This window comes from Sorex araneus, chromosome 2 (genome assembly GCF_027595985.1).
Source record: "Sorex araneus isolate mSorAra2 chromosome 2, mSorAra2.pri, whole genome shotgun sequence".
Classification (NCBI taxonomy): Eukaryota; Metazoa; Chordata; class Mammalia; order Eulipotyphla; family Soricidae; genus Sorex; species Sorex araneus.
In genome coordinates this window covers 73,691,846-73,714,887 of record NC_073303.1, presented here as the reverse complement: position 1 = coordinate 73,714,887, position 23,042 = coordinate 73,691,846, and positions in this window count along the sequence as shown.

The window sequence follows — 23,042 nt, the reverse complement described above, 5'->3', positions numbered from 1 at the left end:
GGCATATGAAACAATCATACAGAATTAGCACAGCGGTTGGGCATTCGCCTTTCACGTGTCCAACCTGTGTTCGATTCCTCTGCCCCTCTCGGAGAGCCCGGCAAGCTACCGAGAGTATCGCGCCCACAAGGCAGAGCCTGGCAAGCTACCGGTGCATATTGGATATGCCAAAAACAGTAACAATAAGTCGTTCAATGAGAGAAGTTACTGGTGCCCGCTTGAACAAATCGATGAGCAATGGGATGGGTATTATACCACATGGACCAAAGAAATTATTTCCAGGGAGAAACTTTGCAATTGGAGACAAGAACTTCTCTCCAAGTACATGGGTCAGCTTTAGACTCAGAAGGAAGATGAGTGTCAACCTGGAGCGCAGCAGGGAACATATAACATCACTGTTCACTGATTAGATTCTTTGGGCATTTCACAGTGAATTACCAAAATATTTCCAATTCATTGTGGTCTTGTGACATTTAGGTGGGAACTGAAAATAGGCTTGACTAGAAGATTTCTCTCATGTAGTGAGTTATTATTATCCTTACAAACTTGTGCACGAGCCGAAAAGACAGTACTTGGAAAAATACACTTTGGAAATGATGTCTGTACATTAGGGAACCATAATGAAGAAAATAACTGCAACATAATTGTAAAAGGAAAATTTAGCACTTTATAAATAATTAAGTAATTTGTACTCCATGTTCCAACGAAAAATTATTATTGATGCAAAAAATCTCAATTTTGTATGAGTCATAATCTGGACTTGCACATACAAAGAATGAAGAACATTGGAAGGGGAAAACTTCTTTCTTTTTTACAATATATTTCTCTTTCAAATACAGACAACTGCTTATTTGTCCAATGTACTCTGATATTTACAACATATAGAAGAAAAATATGTAATAACAAATCACAGACATCAGAAAAAAAGAAATCAAAAAATGTTATGTGATAAAATATTCTCATAGAATGTGAATTTATTTAATATCATGTTAGGATATATGTAATAAGTTAAACATTTATGATATAAATATGAAAGTAGTATGAAAGTCACACACAAAAATGTGAGAAGGACAAAAAAAATCAATAAGATGAAAAATGATATAAGTCCTAAAGAAGGCAGAGAAATAGGTCAAATAACAAAGAACACCTGGAGAACTCCTAAAACAAATAGTGATAACATATATAAATATATTGAGAGAGCCACACATAATAATCACATTAACAAAGAGGTAACTATGTGAACTGGAGGTGACTTAGGGTCAAGGATCAGGGATCATGAATATTCAGGTGGTGAGGGTAAGTAACTGTACACCAAGACTATGAGGGTCAATATTATTGTAAACACATAATCTAAACTATGATAAAAATAAATGAAAATGGTCCAAAAACCTCAATTAAAGGCAAAAATTGCAAATTGAACAAAGAACAAGATCCATATGCATAGCCTATGAGAAATTCACTGTAAATATCTTGACCCAAGTGGGTTAAAAGTGAAAGAAAAGGAAAACTCTTTCTGTGAAAAGACTAATACAAGGAAAGTCCAAGTGCTAAACTAATATCAAAGAATATTTTGGAGCATTAAAATAGTATCATGGAAATTTTACTGTAAGGGGACAATTTCACAATGATAAAGAGAATGAATTCTTTAAGAGCTCATAGGCTCATAAGTAATCTTAAATGTTTAGGCACCTAACAGTGAAACTTGGAAACCAAACTGGCAGAACAGCAGGTAAACATAGGCAAATCCACAATTTTCTTTAGGAACTTGGCTCCTCTCTCAGTACTTCACATGACAGAGACAAAGGTTTCTAAGAATATAGAAATAGAGGGGGCTAGCAAGAAGTGGAGGGGAGGTAACAGGGGGCAGGGGCAGAGGCCTCAGGTACATTGGTGCTGTGGATGGTACAGCTATATATCCAAACAGCAGAGTCAGCGCCACTGAAAGCAGGAGATCCAAACCATAATAACCAAACTTCAAAATGTACCTATCAGAGAGGCAGATTTGGGGGTGAGGGGAGAGGCAGTGGGTGCAAGGGGCCTGGGGACACTGGTTGAGGGAAGTTGACACTAGTGGTAGGAAACAAAATGTCTAAAACCCAACTATGAATAGTTTTTTAAATAACAGTGTCTTAATTAAATTAAATAATATGAATTCTCAATAACACTACCAACCAGACCGAACTCCCTAGCTTTAATAGAAGATTCCGTGTGAAAAAAACCCCCCCGTAATATCCATTTATCTCAAGGGTGCATTAAATATTTACCTAAATAGAGCATGTTCTAAGTCATAAGTCTCACATTTAAAAGGCTGAGAATAACATAAAGTACATTTTTGGAGGTTTGGGGGTGGTGGCTCATGTGATAGAGCACATGCATTTTATATGTCAGGCCCTGTGTTTGATCACCAGCACTGCATGTATCACATCTCAACACTACTGATGTGCTTGCGGTACATGTCTGTTGTCTTCCATCCATCTCTTCCAACTCCTGATCTCAGCCCCATCCCCATAGTTTCTTTCCTTCTCTGTCCTCATTTCTATGACCCAGGGCTAAGGGTAATCTTTGATACCATGCAGTTCCTCTTCTGGATCCTAAAATCTTCTAGTTTGATGTTGTCTCATTTCTTCACTTTTGCTTTTGTTTTCCTTGTCATTGTGAGTCTACGAATACACCTCTAAAGTTCAACTCTAGAAAGTTAATCTCCTGCATTTTCTTTGATGTGTTTTTACAGTTGTAGGTATCATATCTAAGTCATGGCTCTGAGTTAAGTTTTGTGCATTAGACAATAATATCATTTCTGTCATTTTTTCCCCATGTGGATGTTTAGTAAGGATTCCTAACACCATTTATTGGAAAGGCTTTCCTTTTTCCATTGGCTGACCTGCCGCCGTTGTCATAAATTAAATGACTATATATGTGCATTTTAATTTCTGGGTTATCTATTTTATTCCACTGGCCTGGGTGAGTCTGCTTTTATGATTGTTATTGCCTTGTAGGATAAGCTGAATTTGAAAAATGTAATGCTTTTGTGTTTTTTCTCAGAACTACCTTGACTACAAATTTTATTATTTTGTTTATTTTGGTTTGGGGCCACAGCCAGAGGTGCTCAGAGACTACTTTTGGTTCTGCACTTGAGGCCACTACTTGTGGTGCTCAGGGGATCATTTTTAGTCCCATCTTTCCCTCTTAAGGAAGGTTTTAAGGGCTGGAGAGATAGTACAGGGGCTAAGGTCCATGCCTTGTACGCTACTGATCCCAGGCCAATGCCCAGCACTACATGGTACCCTTAGTACTTCCAGGAATGACCCATAAACACCATCTGGTATGGTCTTATATCACTTGTATCACTTTTCATCCCATTGTTCATCGATTTGCTCGAGCGGGTGCCAGTAACGTCTCCATTTGTCCCTGTTGCGTGCTAGTGTAGCCCAATGGCGTCTGCTTGCTCCAGGAACACGAAGAACCTCAAACCGTTTGGTATGGTCTAAATTCCCCCCAATATAAAAGTTTACAAATTCCTCTATAGCTTAAAGCATTCCAGGAACTACCACTTTTAATTTTTTTCTTTCCATATACTTTCTGTTCTCTAGTTCCTTCCTTGTCACCCACTCCTGACAGTTGCTGTGATCTCCCCCTCCTCCCCTTAAGAGTTGATGCCCTCCGGGGCTGGAGTGATAGCACAGTGGGTAGGGTGTTTGCTTTGCATGTGACTGACCCGGGTTCGATTCCCAGCATCCCATAGGGTCCCCCAAGCATTGCTAGAGGTAATTCCTGAGCGTAGAGCCAGGAGTAACCCCTGTGCCGAGTGTGACCAAAAAAGAAAAAAAAAAGAGTTGATGCCTTTCAACTTCGGGCTTTTGCAGTGCTGGCACTGAGCAAGTGAACTGTGTCAGTGCATGGGAAAGAAGCCAAGGGTGTGTTTGCCCTCTGTGTGAAGCCAGTTAGTGACACATGCAACCCTAGCCGTCAGCCAAACCCAAATAACGTCTGCACTTCAACTATTACCTGCCTGCTAGTTACAGCCACACTTGCATGCCTAGTGCTAATTCATCCCTAAGAGTAAGTCATAATAACATATAAGCTCCTCTCACAAAATCAAAGACTACTGCAGCTGGAAGGAACTGACTGCATTACCCCTCACTTCATTTTTCTCTCAAATGAGAAAAATGGAGGCTAGGTAGTATATTTACCTGACTCCACTAAGGTTAGATATAGGCCTAGAATTCATGCCTTTTCACCTCCTAGTTCAATGCTCTTTTCATCAGATGAAAAAGTCCAGTCTTCAAATTTAAAAGTTCAAAGTAACACTTACATTCTCCTTAATAACTAGGTGCTTATTTTCATATTGACAACTTAATTCTGTGTTTTCTAATATTTCAATTTTTCTACAATTCATATATATATAATTACCCATGATGTTTGTTAAATTATGTTCTTATACAATATTTAACTTTCATTCACTGGACATTATATAGTTGCTTTGCTTCTTTATAGCCCATCTGAGTGAGATCATTCATTATTCATCCCTTTCTTGATTTGTTTTGCTTAGTACAATCGTCTACAGTTTCACTCATGTTGTAGGCACAATGAAAGAGGAATCTTGCATGAAACTCAAATTATCAAAATTAAAATTTCCCATCATGAATGATCAAAATATCTTTCTGTTTTTAACCATTTCAGAAGCACTGGAATCAATAATCTCTTACTCTGGGTGCGTGTGCCAGTATTTGGCAGCGTGGTTGTAGTACTGTTCCAAAAACTATTTACAAGACCACCAAAAAGAGCCAGCTTGTGACGAATTGGCAATGTTTTGAGAGAACTAATATATATTTGAACTTAAGCAAAGATGGAAATCCTGGGCATTTGGGTTCTTCTGATTTTTCCATTTTGTTCTGCTATCAATTAGCTACAAACATGTTGTATAGTCTCGAGAGCACCACCGCATTGCCAAGTGATTCTCTTCAAATTGAAAGCATATCATTCTTTTCAACATCATTGTTCCCACAGCCAAATTCACGAGCTGATGTCACTTTGCACAAAGTTCCAGGAGGGCTTGAGTTTGCTTTAAGCATGTTCTTGATCTTTCTGCTGGGCGATCAATGTGGTCTGATTAGATTGGTCACTGCAAAAACACTGGAGGGACTGGGTGGACTCCGTTGTGAAAATTAAGCATTTGCTAGTAATCAGATTTTCACACTATTAAGTACCCACTGGGCTCTTCATTTATTCTTTAAAAATGTCAGATCCCATCTATTTTCAAACTGTCCTTTTGCAAGAGTGAAAAGTTTGGAGGAAGCTTTATAATTAAGACATACATCAAAACACAATTCACCATTCACAAAAATGCTTCTGATTGAATGCGTCTGATCGAATTGTTAATATTTCTATTTCTGGATCCATTTTTTTCTGACGCAATTTCACCTAATTCTTTCTTCTCAGACATCAAACTGTTTTTATTTGTGTTGCCATTTGTCTTTGAAGCTTACTCTTTCTGATTATAACTGTTCGTAGGATCCTGTGTGCTTTACTCAGTTTCTGAAATAATTCAACCAGAAACATGAAGGAAGAATAAATAATACTTACCTTTTTCAAACTTTAACTGCCAGAGACTTATCGGAGGATATTGGGAAAAGTATAGATGAATGTAACAAGGGATTCATTCATGTGATATTAAATGGAAACATCCAGGAATAAAAATGTTGGTTTTGTTTTTTTTTGCTTTGCAATATGACATTGTAGAAGCATGAGTTTGCTCTGAAAAGTATAAAGTTTATAGGATTTTGATGTAAGCTGGAAGAGATTTGGAGCATCGATACATAGTGTTTGGTGACATATAATTATAAAACTAAAATATAAACTTTATGAAATACATGGCTACTGGATTTTGATAATATGTCAAACACTTTGGAAAAGAGGTGAGTTTTCTTTTGTTCATATTTTAGACTTATTATATATAATTTTATTTTAGTGATAATCTTACCAGAATTCTGATAGATAACTTCATTGAATAATTGGCATTACTAAATTTTTAAAATTTCAACCATTTAAAGATTATTAAAAACTGAATTTATATTTTTGTATTTAACAATAACTTATTTTTCTTTCATTGTTAACTACAATGTTAAAGAATCTTGTAACACTGTAAATTGATTTTGGATTTGATTAATCGAAGTGTGGTTATGATATGATTTTCATATAATTTGAAATCAATCTATCATTTTCTTTTAAAATTAAAAAAATTTTAAAATCTGTAACTTTTATGCATGCATTATACGAACAATCATTCTACCCAAAATACTGAAAGTCACCAGTTAGCCAAAATGCAAAGATAATTACTTGGGCTCACCACTGTAACTTTTTTGTAGAGGGTGTGGTTCCTTTGGAGATAAGAACAGGTAAAACAAGGGGATTCTAATCTGCATTCAGGCTCTTATTTAAATCACAGGAAATAACTTCAAAAGGAGCCAGAGAGCCAGTACAGGGAGTAGGGCTCTTGCCTTGCAAGTGTGGCATGTGGTGCTAGGGGTGATCATGAGGGCAGAGCCAGGAGAAAATCCCAAGCACTCTTGGGTGTAGTCCCCAGACAAAACAACAAGGAAAAAAGGCTTTCAGTGAAAAACAGATTGTGAAGTAAAATGAAAATACTTTTATTTAGGCTGAGAGAGAGAGAGAGAGAGAGAGAGAGAGAGAGGACAAGAGACGATGAGAGAGAATGAGAGAGAGAACAAGAGAGAAAAAAACAAGAGAGAGAACGAGAGAGAGAAAGAGAGAGACAGACAGACAGACAGACAGAAGACGGAGAGAGGAGAAGCTCTAGAGTGGAGATGTGGGCTACTCTGTGCTGAGCCGCTTTGGAAGCTAATTTTGTAGTCTTTTCTCTAAACTGTCTCAGATTGAGCTGAGGGTCAATGTTAGGGAATGTCAGGGGGACTTTAGTCTTGCGGGTTTCTTTGTTCCCCTCACTCTTATCAGGACTGCTCATCAATGATGATTCTGAGCTGATGACAAAAGTATTTGTTCTTTTCAGGACATATCTCTCTCTAGTCTTGATTGTTTTATGACTTTCAAAAATCTCTTCCTCTACTTTGCTGCCAAGGGGCACCCTAGCCGACAGCCAACTTCATAATCCTGATTGCAGGAGAAGAAAAGCGAATCCTTTCCTCTCCCCAACCTACAACAGTCCTTGGGCTGTGTGCATCTTCCTTGGGGACCTGACACAGGGTTTTCTTGAGCTCTGTGTCCTTCTGTCCATAATGGTAGCACTGGGTAATTGGACATTTAAGTAAGTACCCCCAAACAGAACCTCTTTCCTTTGGCTGGTGGGTTCTTGCCTTTGGTGTGAGAAGAATTATGTGACAGGGCTTGGGACACAGCAGAGCAGTCGTCTTCTCTAAGCCATGAGAAAACCACGGGAAGGGAGCAGTCAGATCACGAGCCAGCAGGTTCTCCATGTGGCCATCCTGCTGTGTGCATCTATAGATTTCAGATTTCAGAGTGTGGTTTAGGATGGGTCTGAGCTCGGTGCCTAATCCTTATGAAGAAAACTAGAGACAGAAAAGATTGGAATTTGAGGGGCTGGAGAGGGGTTAAGGCACTAGTTTTGCATAAAGCCAACCGAAGTTTGATCCTCAGCGTTGCAGCTGGTCCCTGAGCTCAGCCAGAAATGAACCTTGAGCACAGCTGTGATTCTCCCCCAAATCAACAAGAGTCACATTAATGCCTCCTGGGTTCACTCAGAGTCTAAGTGCAGAGCAACAAGTACTGGACTTCCAGTAGGACCCCGTGTCTCTTTGTACCTTTGGGAAATACACTTCTAGGGGCTTCAGGTGAGATTATTGGTGTCAATAAGATGCTGCCCCTAACTGGTGTGCTAACATACAGAGATGGGTCCTTCTCAAGAAGCAGTACCTTCTTTGTGGGTAAGAGACTTCTCAGGCAGAGCTATGGCAGTTACTTTGAGTGTCGCTAATGTTCTTAGGGTGGAGATTGGAACAATGACCGATGTATTACCAAAGTTCTGGCATGCAAACTTAACTTGCAGTTCTCTAAGAAAGGAGGTGCTTTACTTCTCATACGCTACGAATACTGCTGTTTCACCACATAATACCAGCTATGGAAAAGAACTTGTCACCATCTGAATGCATTTCTTCATCAATTTTAGAGTTTTTCAGTGCTTTTAAAATTTTTAAATTTTTGAGAGAAGAATCCGGGCATTCGGTAAGCAACACGGCCGAGACTGCTCCAGACCCCAGACCGGACCAGCAACACCGGGGAGCCAGATGGAGGAGGTACAGCTGGTAGGCCTTCTCCAGATGGAGCCCCGGCGACAATGAGCAACAACTAACACGGCTCCGGGATGCGGGACTGGGACAACTCCGAAACTCAAGGCCGTGTTAGCCGCAACTTTTTCTGAAAAATGAAAACATACAATCTATTGATGCCATCCAACATGTCTGACTGTTAGAGTAAAACATTCAAATAATGATAGTGATATCCCTGTTGAAAATTGAATGTAATCAAAGTAAGGAAAGAGTAAAGTGAAAAATGTCTGCCACGCATGCAGAGGGGGAGTGGGAGGGGGGTATGTGGGGATTTGGTGGTGGATCAAATATGAAAACTTTGTAAATGTATCTCACAGTGATTCAATAAAAAATAAAATTAAATTAAAAAAAATTTTTTAATGAATTAATTTGGTGTGTGTGTGGGTGTTGGGGCCTAACCTAGTGGTAATCAGAGGGTACTCCTGGCTCTGCTCTGGGTCACTCCTGGCAGTGCTTGGGGGACTATATGTAGTGCTAGATTTAACCAGGGTTAGGATCATGCAAGAAATCTTATTGCCCACATTATCCCCCTGACTGTTTCACTAGTTTGAGGTTCTATTAACAATGCCAAGATCGCTATTATTTTATATTTGGATGCTTCCCCCCATATCCAACTCTTCATGTCTTCCTGTCCCTCCATACATTTTCTTCATGGAAATCAAACTATCTTTTACACACACTTGTTGGAATATCACAAAACAAACTTAAAGTCTTTGATGTCTCATCATTTTTCTTAGGAGAAAGAACAAACATCCTTAATCTGGCTCTAAGGTTGTCGTTTGCATTTCCGTCTAACTCTCCTGCCTTGCAATAGAATTTCTTTGCTCTGCAGACTTTGTGGTCTCTGTCAGAACTTGGGTCCCTTTGGTCTGCTCTACCTTGTCCTGTTGTGAGTGGGAGGGCTGTCAGGCTCTTGTTCTGTGTGTGATGTCACTACCCTGAAACAAATTAGTTCCTTAGTGGATCCTTAAATTTTGTGTGTAAACTTTATGTATAAAGCCCCTAATGCTTAGAATATCCTGTGCTTCATCTCTGGTGTCTTCCATTTCTTTACCATTTTGTTCCATATGCTACAGACTAGTGAGGACATTTATATTTGTCCATAATGCATCTCCATTTAACTTTCCAGTTGGTGCGTGACTAGATGTTGTGTGTATGTTATTTTATTCATGCCTGAATACTTTATAACTTTACCATAACGGCTGATTGTTTCTGAAGTATGGAATCAGCGTTCTTAAAATTAAAATAGTCTGTAAATGATTAAACCTTCAGTTTCTGAATGATTTGTTTACACGTTAACCTGGTTACAATCAGGGATTTGAAGGGTCTAAAGAATTTTAAATTTAAATCTATCAAGCTTAGTAGCCATGTAACTTTGTTGAAAGGCTGAGTGATTGCTGATTTGTGTCTCAACATTCTAATAAAAATTACATCTCCCTTTGTAGCAGTACTGGGATTTCTGTGTCTCTCAGTCAAAGGCAAGTGATGCCCCTATGTTTATTCTCATCATGGACAGTGAAGAGGAAAAGAGAGTAACTCATGTTTGAATTGGAGACCAGTTAGGACAAATATCTATTACAAAAGATTTGGCCTTGGGGCATTGGAGAGAGATGAAGAAACTAGGAAAGCATAAAACCAAAAGAAATAAGGCATCCAGAGAACCCAGGAACTCCTTCGACAAAGGCCTTTTTATGAAAGCTGAAACTAAGCATTTGTTTAATGGCTTGGATGTCCAATGCAATAAAACATGACTATGCGGAGAAATAGGAGGAAGGAAAATATAGTAATTTCTGAATTAAGGTTAAAATAGAAAGGTATGCTCATATGGCTCTAATGAAAATTGAAGCTGAAAAATATTTTGTTAGAAGCTAATAGATGTGGAACATCAGAATGACGAGGTGCTTTTTGGTTTCAATCTAGCCTGAAAGTATTTATTCTTTATCATTGCATGTCACTTTTAATACTTAAGAGGCAAAACTTTAGATATGTTTTCTGTGTTATTATTATTCTTTAAAATTTCATTTTATTTAAGCACTGTGATTTGCAAAGTTGTTCGTAGTTGCGTTTTAGACATACACTGTTCTAGCACTGGAAAGCAGTAGCATCTCCATTGTGAGACTTGTTGTTACTGTTTTTGGCATATCGAATACGCCATGGGTAGCTTACCAGGCTCTGCCGTGCGGGTAGGATACTCTTGGTAGTTTGCTGGGCTCTCTGAGAGAGACAGAGGAATCAGACCCGAGTTGGCCATGTGCAAGGCAAACGCCCTACCCGCTGTGTTATGGGAAAAGCAGTGTTCATGTGTTTATGGATCTCATCTTAATTTGAAAGGCATTTGGTATTAACAAATCGGGAGATACTTTTTTGGGGGAGACATCTCATTGATCTGGATCTCCACAATCCAGACTCTAAATGACTGAAAGATATTTTTGTGTCTTGAGCAATGGTTAACTATTACTAACTATATGAGAATTAAAGTTTGCTTACTAGTCCAAGAGTGAGATAAAAAAATGAATAAGAAAATGAGATGAATACTTACTTTCGGGAAAGTTACAAAAATCATAAAGGAATAGAAGGAGATGCTGGAGCTCTGATGAAATCTTTGGTGGTGATTTTCCTGTGAGAATTATCTAAGGTACATTGTAGACTATGGTGATCCAGGAAACAGAATTGATGGGAACTAAAAATGTCTCTGTTACATTACAGAAAGAAGGCACATGATTTTATGCACTCTGGTAGGCATTTAATTAAAAAAAAATTTTTTTAAAGGAAATTTCCCCCAGTTCATTGACTTATTGAACTGTCATTTATTAGTTCCTCTTATGTCCTCCAGTGTCTTGAGTAATCTCATATGCATTTTCTCATTAAACTAACTAATGCCTTTGCATGCTCTTTCATTTAAAAATTGCATAGCTACTTAAAAAAGTTAAAGATGTTATCAGTAAACTTGATGGCAATAACTCAGATTTTTAGGCTAAAGTAATTTATTACAAAGCAAATATTTATTTTTTTTTTAACAGTTAAGAAGACTTTTGTAGCAGCTGCTCAGTCTTTCATTCCTTGACTCAGCAACTTTTCATCAAACAAATGTTATGAGCCAGGAAGTAATCTTGATAATAAGAATTACAAAGCAGGACCTGAGTGATAGTACAGTGGCGAGGGTGTTTGCTTTCGTACTCAGCTGGCCAGAGTTCCATCTCTAGCATCCCATGTGGTCTACTGAGCACTGCCAGGAGTGATTCCTGAGTGCAGAACCAGGAGTAACCTCTGAGCATTGCCAGGTGATACCCAAAAATAAAAAAAAAATGGTATTTTTGCCATTAATAAACATCCAACATAATGGAGAGACAAACCTATTTCCATGCTCACTGCATGGTGAAGTGATAAAGGAATCACTTTAAAGTGATAAAAGGGCAAGGAGCTTAGGCCAGGGCAGAGCCTGGTAGAGCTAAGTTGTTTTTCTTCCAATGTTTTCAAAGTCGGTCATGTCTGGGGTGTGGAAATGATGAAGGTGGCCTAGGAAGAGGGGAGAATAAACAAAGGCCTGCTAAGAGAGCAGAGGTGCCAGCTGTTGCATACACTCCACATCATATATATTGTATATATGATGTATGCATTCCACTATACATTCCACTATAAAGTGGCATTCAGAGGTAGAGGACCTCTCCTTCAGATCGGAGATATAAACTATAGAGAGCGAATTAATCCTTGGCAGTCCGTGGCAAAGAGAAGCAGCTGTGAGTCTTCAGCAGCTGGCACTTGTAGAAACCAGACAGAATGGTACATGTGGAGGAGGTCCCGCTGGGGCACTTAATCAGTATCACCAAGACAAGGTGAATGGGAGCTGAGTAATAAAGATGTCAGATGCTCATCTCTCGCTTGGGAATATGGATGCTCCCCCCAAAGCTGTATTGGTCTTATTCTCACAGCAGTTATTTCTTCTGTTGTGGTGTCTATATCCATTATTGTCACCTGCAACTTATAACACCTTCTGTTGCTGTGGTGATACCTATACCCACATGTCCAACCAGGACATGGGGTATAGGAACAAACTGTTTGTTAAATGAATAAATGGACAGGAATTCCTTACTTAATGTTATCAGTGTGTTTTGGAAACTGTCATTTTAAGAAACCAGTATCAAACAAATTCAGGTTCCCAAATAACCTTGATTGATTAAGTATAGTCTGGGATATTTTTTTCCCTCATTATAACAAAACAAACTATACTTGAAAGAAGTTATGTGAGGACCTGTTGTACTTGGAAGTATCTCGCCAAAAAGGGAAGAATAGTTCATTCCTGCAGAAAAGAGAATTGTTGAGAAGCGTGGGGAAGGGGGCACTAAAGGGGTACAGTGAATTTTAGCAGTAATTCAGATCTAAAAATAATGATAAGTAGATGGAATATCCTGATTGTATCTAATAATGCTAACATATTAGCATCTTAGTGTAAGTAAAATTCTTTAATTTATTATTATTAGTTTATAGGTCACATCCTGTGGTGCTCAGGGCTTACTGCTGGCTCTGTACTCAGGGATCACTAAACCACATGGGGTGCTATGGATCAAACCAGTTGTTCACCCGGAGGGCAAATCCCATCCACTGTATCGTCTCTCCTGTCCCACCAAGTATTTTTTTGTGTTGTTCAAAGTAAACACTCAGATAATCTCCCAAGGACCATCTTCTCATTACCATTTTGTTGTCAAGAAAGAAAATCTTAGCTCTTTATTAAATTAAAAATAAAGGCTTTGTTTTTTTGTTTGTTTGTTAATTTTAACTCCCCAGCAGGCTGTTCTGGCTCTGGATGGTGGGTAGGGGCAAAACCAGGCAATGGTCAATGTCCCTGATATTTGTACATGTCCTTTTTTCTAAGCACTTAGATGGGGAGGAGATAGAAAATGATGGTCAAGGAAAAAAACCTGGGTAAACCTTTAACACAAAAGAGAGGAAAAATTCCTTAGAAAAATTAGCAAAAGACAGAAACACAAAACAGACTTCTCAGGAAAAGAACATTTTGGTTTACAAATCTTTGATGATAAGGAATTCACAAGGGACTGATAACTAGAGAAAATATGCAACTTAGCTTTCAGGAACAAGCCGTCTGGAAATAGAAGGAGAAAATGTTTGCTGGAAATTCCTGGCAGTGAAATACAGAGGGCATAAAATAACATCTCTGTCTTCTTCTTCTTTTTTTTTTTTTTGCTCTTTGGGTCACACCCGGCGATGCACAGGGGTTACTCCTGGCTCTGCACTCAGGAATTACTCCTGGCAGTGCTGGGGGACCATATGGGATGCTGGGAATCGAACCTGGATTGGCCGCGTGCAAGGCAAATGCCCTACCCGCTGTGCTATTGCTCCAGCCCCCACATCTCTGTCTTCTTACCAATGTGCTTTTTTATTTTGTGCTACCCTATAGTTGACAATAAGAAAATAAAAATGTTAAATAGTTATTATTTAGTTGGTTTTGGATTTCAGCAGTCATGCCTTTATTCCACACATTACATACAACATTTCATTTAGAATTACCATCCTATTATATTTTTTATAAACATGAAAAAGTGAGAGGTGAGACAGTATATTCTCAAGCTCATTATTCTCAATGGCAGATGCTTTCAACTATTCCTATCTGTATTGGCAGGGATGTGGCAAAAAAAAAACCTCTCATCTGTTGCTGGTGGGAACATTGTATGGTTCACCCCTATGGAAAATAGTGTGGAGATTTCTCAGGAAAGTTATACTAGAGCTTTGATAAAACCCTGCAGTTCCACTTCTTGGTATTTCTCCCCAGGACACAAAACCTTTTATTCAAAAGGAAATATGCACCACCATTATTCATTGCAGCACCTATCACATAAAGAGGATATGGAATAAACTTAGGTGTCCAGTGAGAGATAAGTGAGTAATGAATGTGTGGTGTATATACGCAATGGAGTGACCATGTAGCTGTAAAGAATGATGAAGTCATGCAATTCATAGGAATTTGGATGGAACTGGTGTATATTATGTTAAGTGAAGTAAGTCAGAAGGACAAACAACGGATAGATCTCATTGATCTGTGATATACAGAATAACACAATGAGAGAATGCAAAAGTATCAAAGGAGTGATACCTAAATTACTCTTGACCTTGCGGTACAGAAATGAGAAGAACAGGGAAGAAAAGAAATTGAGTACTGGGCAAGGGGTGGGGGGCAGGTGTGCGGTTGTGGGAGGAGAATAGAAAGTAACAAGTTGGGGGCCAGGGGCTTGAAGCACTTCTGTGGTATAGCTGTGCGGCATATCTACATAGCTAAGCACAGAGCCAACAACACTGAGAGCAGCGGATCCAAACTCCAACAGCCCAACTGAAAATTGTGCCTGTCCTGTTAAGGAGTTAGGCTCTGGAGGCTACCTGGAGACACTGCCGGAGGGAAGTTGACACAGTGTCAGGGACACTGACCCTGGTGGGGGGATTGGCGTTAGAATATTGCGTACCTGAGACTCATATGAGAGACTTTATAAGTATTGACACCTGAATAGAATATTGATTTTGAAAAGAACCTACTACTTTTTTTAAAAAAAGAAAAAAATCAAGTGCACTTAATGCAAAATAAATTTCTCTATTTTTCCAGTTACTCAGTATTTCATGGATCATGGACTTTTTTTTTGAATTTTTTTTTTTTTCTGAAGAAGAAACTTGTGTATTAGGGTGATGTGAGGACAGTGCAATGATGACATAAGGTAGAGTGTTCACCGACCACACCCCCTCAGGCAGGGTTCTCTCAAAATAAACACAGGTCACCGGGGCCCGCTGGACAGGCTCGACACGGCTCTCAGCCAGGCTGTTGCATTTGGTCATCTGTGGCATAGAAGGGAAATCAAATTTGCATTTATCTCTTGTTTTCCAATAACAAATCCTGGGAGAACATTACTAGTCATAGAGACAATGGTTTTTAATAGAGAATAGACGGAAAACAATATGTGAAATCTTTGAATTGTTGAATTTTTCTTAAAGTTTTACAGTTGAGAGTTAGTTGTTTGCTACTTAAAGATCTAGGTTTTCCTCGGCAACCCTTTTCCTTGCGATATCCCACTTAACTAGGTACTTGATGCAAAACCATCCAACTAGGGATAAGAAATTAAGCATACACAATTAACCAAGCCAAATTTATATCGCCTACTACAGAACAAATTACAGCCTTGACACTCTTTCTGAGCATGACTGCAATTAGGGAGGTAATTTCATTAGCTGAGAAAGCTGACAGAAGGTCTTTACCTGTAAAAACCAATCTGTTTTAGTATATCGGAAGATATGTTTTCTCTCCCAGCGCACAGTCATCAGTGGAAGACTACACAGGAAAACATGACACTACCAAGGAGAATTAATAAAGTTTCCCGAAATAAAAAGAAATGAAAATCCATGGCATTCCTCACAAGGAAACCAAAACAATCTTCTTTGAAAAATTAATGAAATGAAATAAAACACCGATTAACTTGTTATGAACAAAGATCTGAACAGAGGAACTGAACAAGGGGAGAAATGTGTAAAAAGAATTTAATTCGTTGAAGAAAAACCTGTTAAAAAAAAACTAAGCAGAAGTACTGGGGCTAAATAAGATAATGACAAAAGGTTCAAAAGACAGCTTCAATAAGAGTCTTAATAATGAGGAATGAAGAATTATTAAAATTCAAAGTAGATGATTTAGGGAGCTGGAGAGATTGTACAGGGAATAGGGCACTTGTCTTGCATGCAATCAATAGGAGTTCAGTCCCCAGAGCCATGTATGGTCCACTGAGCCCTGTCTGGAGTGATCCCTGAGAGCAGAGTCAGGTGTAACCCCTGAGCACTTCCAAGTGTGACCCCAACACACAAAACAAAACAATACAAAAAGAAGGTGATTTAAAAGTAGCCAGATGAGGGGAAAATAATAGTGAAAAGGAATGATGGAAGCTTATATGAACTGTAGATCAATGTGGGACTCCGATAAAGAAAAATGAAAGACAAAGGCACAGAAGTTTACTTAAAGAAATCGGAGCTGTAAACTTCCTAATCAGAAGAAAGACATTCAAATTCAAGTAAATAAAGCTTAAAGAACTCAAATATAAGTTAATTAGAGAAAAATATCCTGAATAATCAAAACATTAAAATAAAATGCAGAGAAATTTGCAAGCAGCTAAAAAAAAATATGTCTAAGGAAATCTCTGTAAGTTCGTCTCTTGAGAAACTTTGCAGGTCAGAAAGAAACATGGTGATATTTTCGAAATACTAAAATCAAAAATACTGCCAATCAATAATTTTATGCATGTTAAAGTTTTCCTTCAGAGAAGAGAACATAAGACTTTCCCAGACAAATAAAAGCTAATGAAATTTATCAATACTAGTCTTGCATTACAGAAAAGCTAAAGGAAATAAGCACTTCAAGGTGAAATTCAGGGATGTAAACTAACAACATGAAGACATAAAAGTATAGGACATCGTGGTAAAATTGTATATACTAAAATACCTGATATTGTATAAAAGTCAAGAACATTCAAAATAATTCTAGCAACAATAATTTTTCAATGGATGCATAATGTAAAATGGTTAGAGTATAAAATTAATATGGTAAAATACTAGAAGAAATAAAAATAAATTTTTATATGTGATAAAGTATCTTATAGAGCTTCATAACGACAAAAAATGCTATGATCAGCATGAGAGAGAGAAAGGGGGGAAAGAGAGAGAAAAGAAAGAGATAGAGATAGAGGCAGAGAGAGAGCAAGAGAAAGAGTGAGGGAGAGAGAGAGGGAGAGAGAGAGAGCTAGAGAGAGAGAGAAAGAGAAGAGCGCTTGCCACAGTGGCAGGTGGTGAGGTGGGCAGAAGTCGGGAGGAAATTAAGGGACTATTGGTGGTGGGAAAAGCATACTAGTAAAGGGGCGGGTGCTGGAACATTATATGACTGAAATCCAATCATGAACAACTTTGTAAATGTGTTTATCACTGTGATTAAAAAAACAGTAAAAAATTAAAAATCAGAATACAAATCTTATGGCTATCTCTATAGATGTGGAAAAAATATTAGACAAAATACATTATCCTGTACTTCTGGAAACTCCTGCCTCTGGCGCCAAGTAAGTTTCATTCATGGGCCATGATCTAGAGACTCATAAATAAATCTGAAAAGAGGTCAACAACTTGCTGAGATTTTTCTAGACCCATGCAAGGCTGAGTCATCCATGGCACCCCAGAGTGGGCCGGTGAGTCCAGAATCTACCCAAACAGAGCCCTAGCAGCTGAAAACAGAGTCCTAGCAGCTGAAAACCTCCATACTCCACAATTGCGGCCATGCTCCCAGTGGAACTCAACTTCTTGGGATGAGCCTCATCCAGAAATTAATCTATGGGAAAACTCAGGTACATGGTTTTATGACTGAAATCTCCAGTCTTTCACAGAGTTGGGATGGGCTACCTTCCCCATTTCCCTGTACTTCTGGAAGCCTTGGCAGTCATGCACATGCCCCTAAACTGCCACCCAGGTAAAAAATTTAATTTCAACTGTATTACCCTCTTAAAAATTTTGAACTTTTTTGCAGTGTGGGGTCACATTCACAGCTGTGCAACATCTCAAAGTCTCTACAACACTGATAAACCAGTAGTAGCACATCAGATTGAATGGGATGTAATATAAAGGCAACCAGTCTCAACTATCAAAGTATAATCACAGAAGGCTTAACCTGTAACAACATCCAGGTAATATCTTACACAGGGCTTAATGTCTCCATTGTGAGATACAACAGTCTTGACTAACTTTCTTCTAAGGGAACATTTTTTTGATCATTCTTTCATCCAATTATTTATAATAAGCAATGTAAAATAAATTATTGAGGAACTGCTATGGGGTTAGACTTAAGAGGTGATTGAGAAAATTGGAAATAATGGTGGTGGGAAGATGCAGTTGTGCAATTGGTATTGGAATATGTAATGCATCATCATGAACAACTCTGTAAAAAAAAGTAAATAAAAATTTAAAAATACAGTAGCTTTTCATGGTAAGCAACAAATTTGTATAAAACAAACCTGCATCAACATAATTAATAATACATGGTCCAAAGAACAAACCCATATATAACATTTTAACAAATGCTGAAAAACTAAAAGCTTTTCCTTTAAATCAGGAATAGCACAAAGGTTTCCGGACTTATCAATTTTATCCAACACAGCACTAGAAATTATATCCATGATAACTAGGAAAGGAAAATAAATAAATGGCATACAAATTGAAAAGGAAGAAGTAAAATTTTCTCTATATTGTAAGTGACATGTCTACCTATAGTAGAAGAAAATTTGAATATTCTGACAAAATACTGTTAAAATTAGTCTGGGGATGTAGATCAATGGTAGAACACATTTCTTTCATTACAAGACTCTTTGTTCCATCCTTTCCACTACCATCAACCACCCTCCCAATAGCTTTTAATCTAATAATGATTTCAGTATGGCTATACAAATTAACTCTTACTTATTTTTTTCATTTTGGGGCCACACCTGGTGCTGGTCAGAGTCTACTCCTGACTCTGCACTTAGGAATTACTCCTGGCATACTCAGGGGACCATATGGGATTCTGCAGATGGCACCCAGGTTTGATGCCAGGCATGCATCAAGGCAAACATGCAAGTCAAATGTTCTACCTGCTGTACTATGGCTCTGTCCCCCAAGTCCCAAATAACACTTATTAAATCATTTTTCCCTAAATGTTATTAATGAATTATTTGAAAGAAAAGGAACAAAACATCACTGACATTTAAAATGGCATTAAATATAATAAACTTGGAAATAAATTTATTGGGGTTGGAAAATATTTGGACCCTGAATATTTAGATATTTAGGGAAAAAATGGAGTGAGACACATAAATGGATAGATATCCCATGTTCATGGACTGGGGCTACTAATACTGTTAAAATCTCCATGCTATTCAAAATTAATTTTAGATTTACTATAATCTATATTAAAATTCCAAAGACATTTTCACAGAGATATAAATGTAAAATGTAAATATCAAAAGTATCTTAATATCCTTGAGAAACATAGGAAGGTGTCTTGCTTTCTGATATCAAGTTAAATTATAAAATTGAAATAATCAAAACACTGTAGTATCAGCATGGAAACACAGATATAGAGCAGTGGATAGCAGTGTATAGTGTAACTGAAAGCTCATTAAGAAACCCATACATATATGATTAAATTTTGATAAGTAAGCTAAGAACATTCAAAAGGATTTCATATTTCAGAAATGTTGCAAGGAAAAACTAGAAAATGATATGCAGGAAAACAAAACTGGACCTCTATTTTAAATCACACACAAATGTTAACTAGAAGTTAAGTTAAGTTACCATTTCACATGACATCTTCCTCTTCCATTAGTTTTGGCAACAACGCTGAAATCACAAGACCCAAACTTTAATAACCAAACGAAAAAGGTTCCTGTCAAGACAGCAGGCTGGGGTTGGGGCGGGGCAGTCTGAGATGGAACCTGGGAACATTGGTGGAGGGAAGTTGACACTGGTGGCAGGATTGGTGATGGAACATTGTATGTCAAAAAGCAACTATGAATAACTTTGGAACTCATGGTACTTTAATAAAATAAAACTTGGGAAAAAATAGCTCATATTCAATAGCAAAGATAGATCCCAAATAAAAAATGGGCAAAGAACCCAAACAGATATTGTTCCAAAAACAACACCAACATGTCAACAGGTATATAATAAGTTTGCTTAATGCCACTAATCATAAGAAAAATAAATAAAAATCATATCATACAAAATCATTATTTTTAAGAAGATAGGAAATTAGTGTTAGTGAGGATATGAAGAAAAACAACACATGTGCACTGTTGGGAAGAAATAAATTAGTACAGTCACTATGGGCTTCACAATGGCAACCTTTCTAAAAATTAAACTACAATAAGGTTAGTTTAAATGATTAAAACAGAACTGCCATGTTAATGACATACTTCTAGAAAATGTCCAAAGCTAACAGCATCACCGTGTCAGAAGCACATCTACCCTCATATTTATTGCAGCATCATTTAAACTAGCCAAGATATAAAAACAATGTAAATGTAGGATGATGACTGAATAAAGAAAACCTACACATTCTCACAGACTTAAATAATATTCAGCTATAAAAGAGAAGTCAAACTTGGGTTGTAGAGGTAATAGTGGGAGTCAGATGCTTGCTTTGCATGCGGCTGATCCTGATATAGCCATTACTGATCTAAGCCTAGCCCTGAGTAGCCCACTTTAGACCCCGAAAAGAAAAGAAGCAAATGTTGCTTTTGTAATGACATTAATTCGATTTGAGTGTACTATGTTCGGTAAAATATATTAAGAGAAATCTAAATACTATATTTTCCCAACTTTATATGGAATCTAAAAAATTTGAACTCAGAAACAGAGAGTGAGTGATTGCCATGATTATGCAAATAACAATGTCAGTTATATTTCAATAAAAGTTTAGGGGAGCAAAAGAACACTTGCTCTCATCTGAAAGTTTGGTTGTTTCACAGTTGCCACAAGCAAAAGCTTTCAATAAAGTGCCAGACTGCTTCTGTAACTTTAAGTCACCATTATAAACTTATTGATGCTTTGGCAAGAAAACCGATTCATTTTTTCATCAAATATTTAATAAGTACCAACCACGGTGTTTATTGGCACTGTGATGTACACGATCTTGTTTATTAAAAAGAAGGATATTATGGAATACATAGTCCATTCCCCCCTTAAGGATTTCACAAGAAGCCAAACAGGTTATAGTAATTGTAATATTGTAATTTTAGAGTAAATTCAGGATAAAAATGGAAATATAGGCACTTTTACTTATATTCTAGGGTTACATGCATTTTAAGTTGAGGTTTATAATAACTTTTTAAAAAAAATTTTTTGGGGGGGGATCACATTCGGTGATGCACAAGGGTAACTCCTGGCTCTGCACTCAGAAATTACCCCTAGCAGTGCTCAAGGGACTGCTATGGGATGCTGGGAACGGGTGGTCGCGTGCAAGGCTAACGCCCTACCTGCTGTGCTATCATTATAGCTCCTATAATTCCTTTCTTTTATGGTTTCCTTGTCTTTATTTTTTCATGTTCCCTAAATAAATCAAATTATTTTATCTCACAAAAAATTGGGAATGTGAAAATAAAACACAGAAAGGCCATAATTAGCTCATCATTTGGCTGAGCAATTAGAGTCGAACATGCAATTCACTAACTCAGATACAAATAGGGAACAAGGATAGATAATTACTTTCTACTGGGAATGTTTTAGTCAATTGAATTGCATTTAATATGTGCATAAATAAATGAAATGTGAGATGAACCTTACTGATTTCCTGTGACATACTCAAAAAAGTACTTTTTCAGTATGGGGATATTTAGAGGTTCAGTTCCAGTGTAATTTTTCTGGGTATTAAATAATGGATAGTTTTTTTTTGATCCAGAGATATAGAACTAGAGAGAATGACAGATGAAAAGACAGTGAGCTAAATCACAAAGACAATTATTCTGCTTGTTTGGAGTGTAGAAACATTGTGTAAATCAGATTGGAAATTCAAAATGGGCCTACATTATAATAACCTTCAATGCCAGGATGTAGATTTGACCTTTACTTAATAGGCAATGAAAAGCATTATCCATCAGTGATGACACATAATTTGTTGTTGGAATGTGTAATCAAATTTTTATCTGTCTATGTCATAATAAACTCTGAACTTAAACCTTTGGTCAAGAATAGCTAACCATGGCTACAGTATTTAGAATCACCTTCACAAGGGAAACAAACTAAAGATTTGCATTTGACTGTTTTGACAATATTCCTTTGAGGCAGTATAAATATCTGATCTATTAAGTTCGATCATCAATTTTAAAAGAAATGGTGGAATGCTTTCAGTTTGCCAACTGCTGAAAAGTAATGACACATTAAGTCATGGAAATGTGGGAATTAAAGCTTTCACAAAGAGAGAAAACACACTCATCATCTTTCCTTATCTGTCTCAGTGTCAGACACCCGTGTGTGCTCGTGTCTTGTCCTTTGAGATGTCCTTAGTTGCCTCTCATTCAGGGCTGTTTGATTTCCATAAGTGGTGAGAAACCATTTTGGAATTTACTGAGACAGTCTTGGTCTTAGTAACTGAAAGTAATTGGAATTATTTCATCTTTTTTCTTCTAGAGAAGAATGTGGAAGTTTCATCAGTTGATCTCTGTTCTTTTACCTTTCTGTAGTCTTTACCTCATTCCAAATCCTGTTGATATTTCAGGAGTTTTTATGTTCTTCTGACTATGTCATGCCCAATTATCCAACAATGCTGTGGATTCTTGTCTTCGATTTTAGTATATATTTTTTCAGAAAACAGTTTTACCACTTGGCAGTCTAAGTTGACTAAGTTCCATACATAAATTTATGCAAGAATGAGAGATAGAAAAAATACTCAGGAATAAAAACCAAATATTTGAATGCAGTGAACTAGTTCTAATACAAAGTGTGTCAAACTATTTTGATATTTAAAGAGATTTTCATTTTGCAGAATATAATGTTGTCTGGCACAAACTCTAGGCATGCATCAGTATCTTTCATATTTTATGGCTTTGAGCTATATGTCAAAGAGTCTCTTGCTTGCACGCCTGGCTGTCTTCCGCGGGGCCCCTCGGAGGGTATGGGCTCCAGCTTCCCTCCCTGCCCCGAGCCGAGCTCCCGGCAGCCAAAGACCACTAG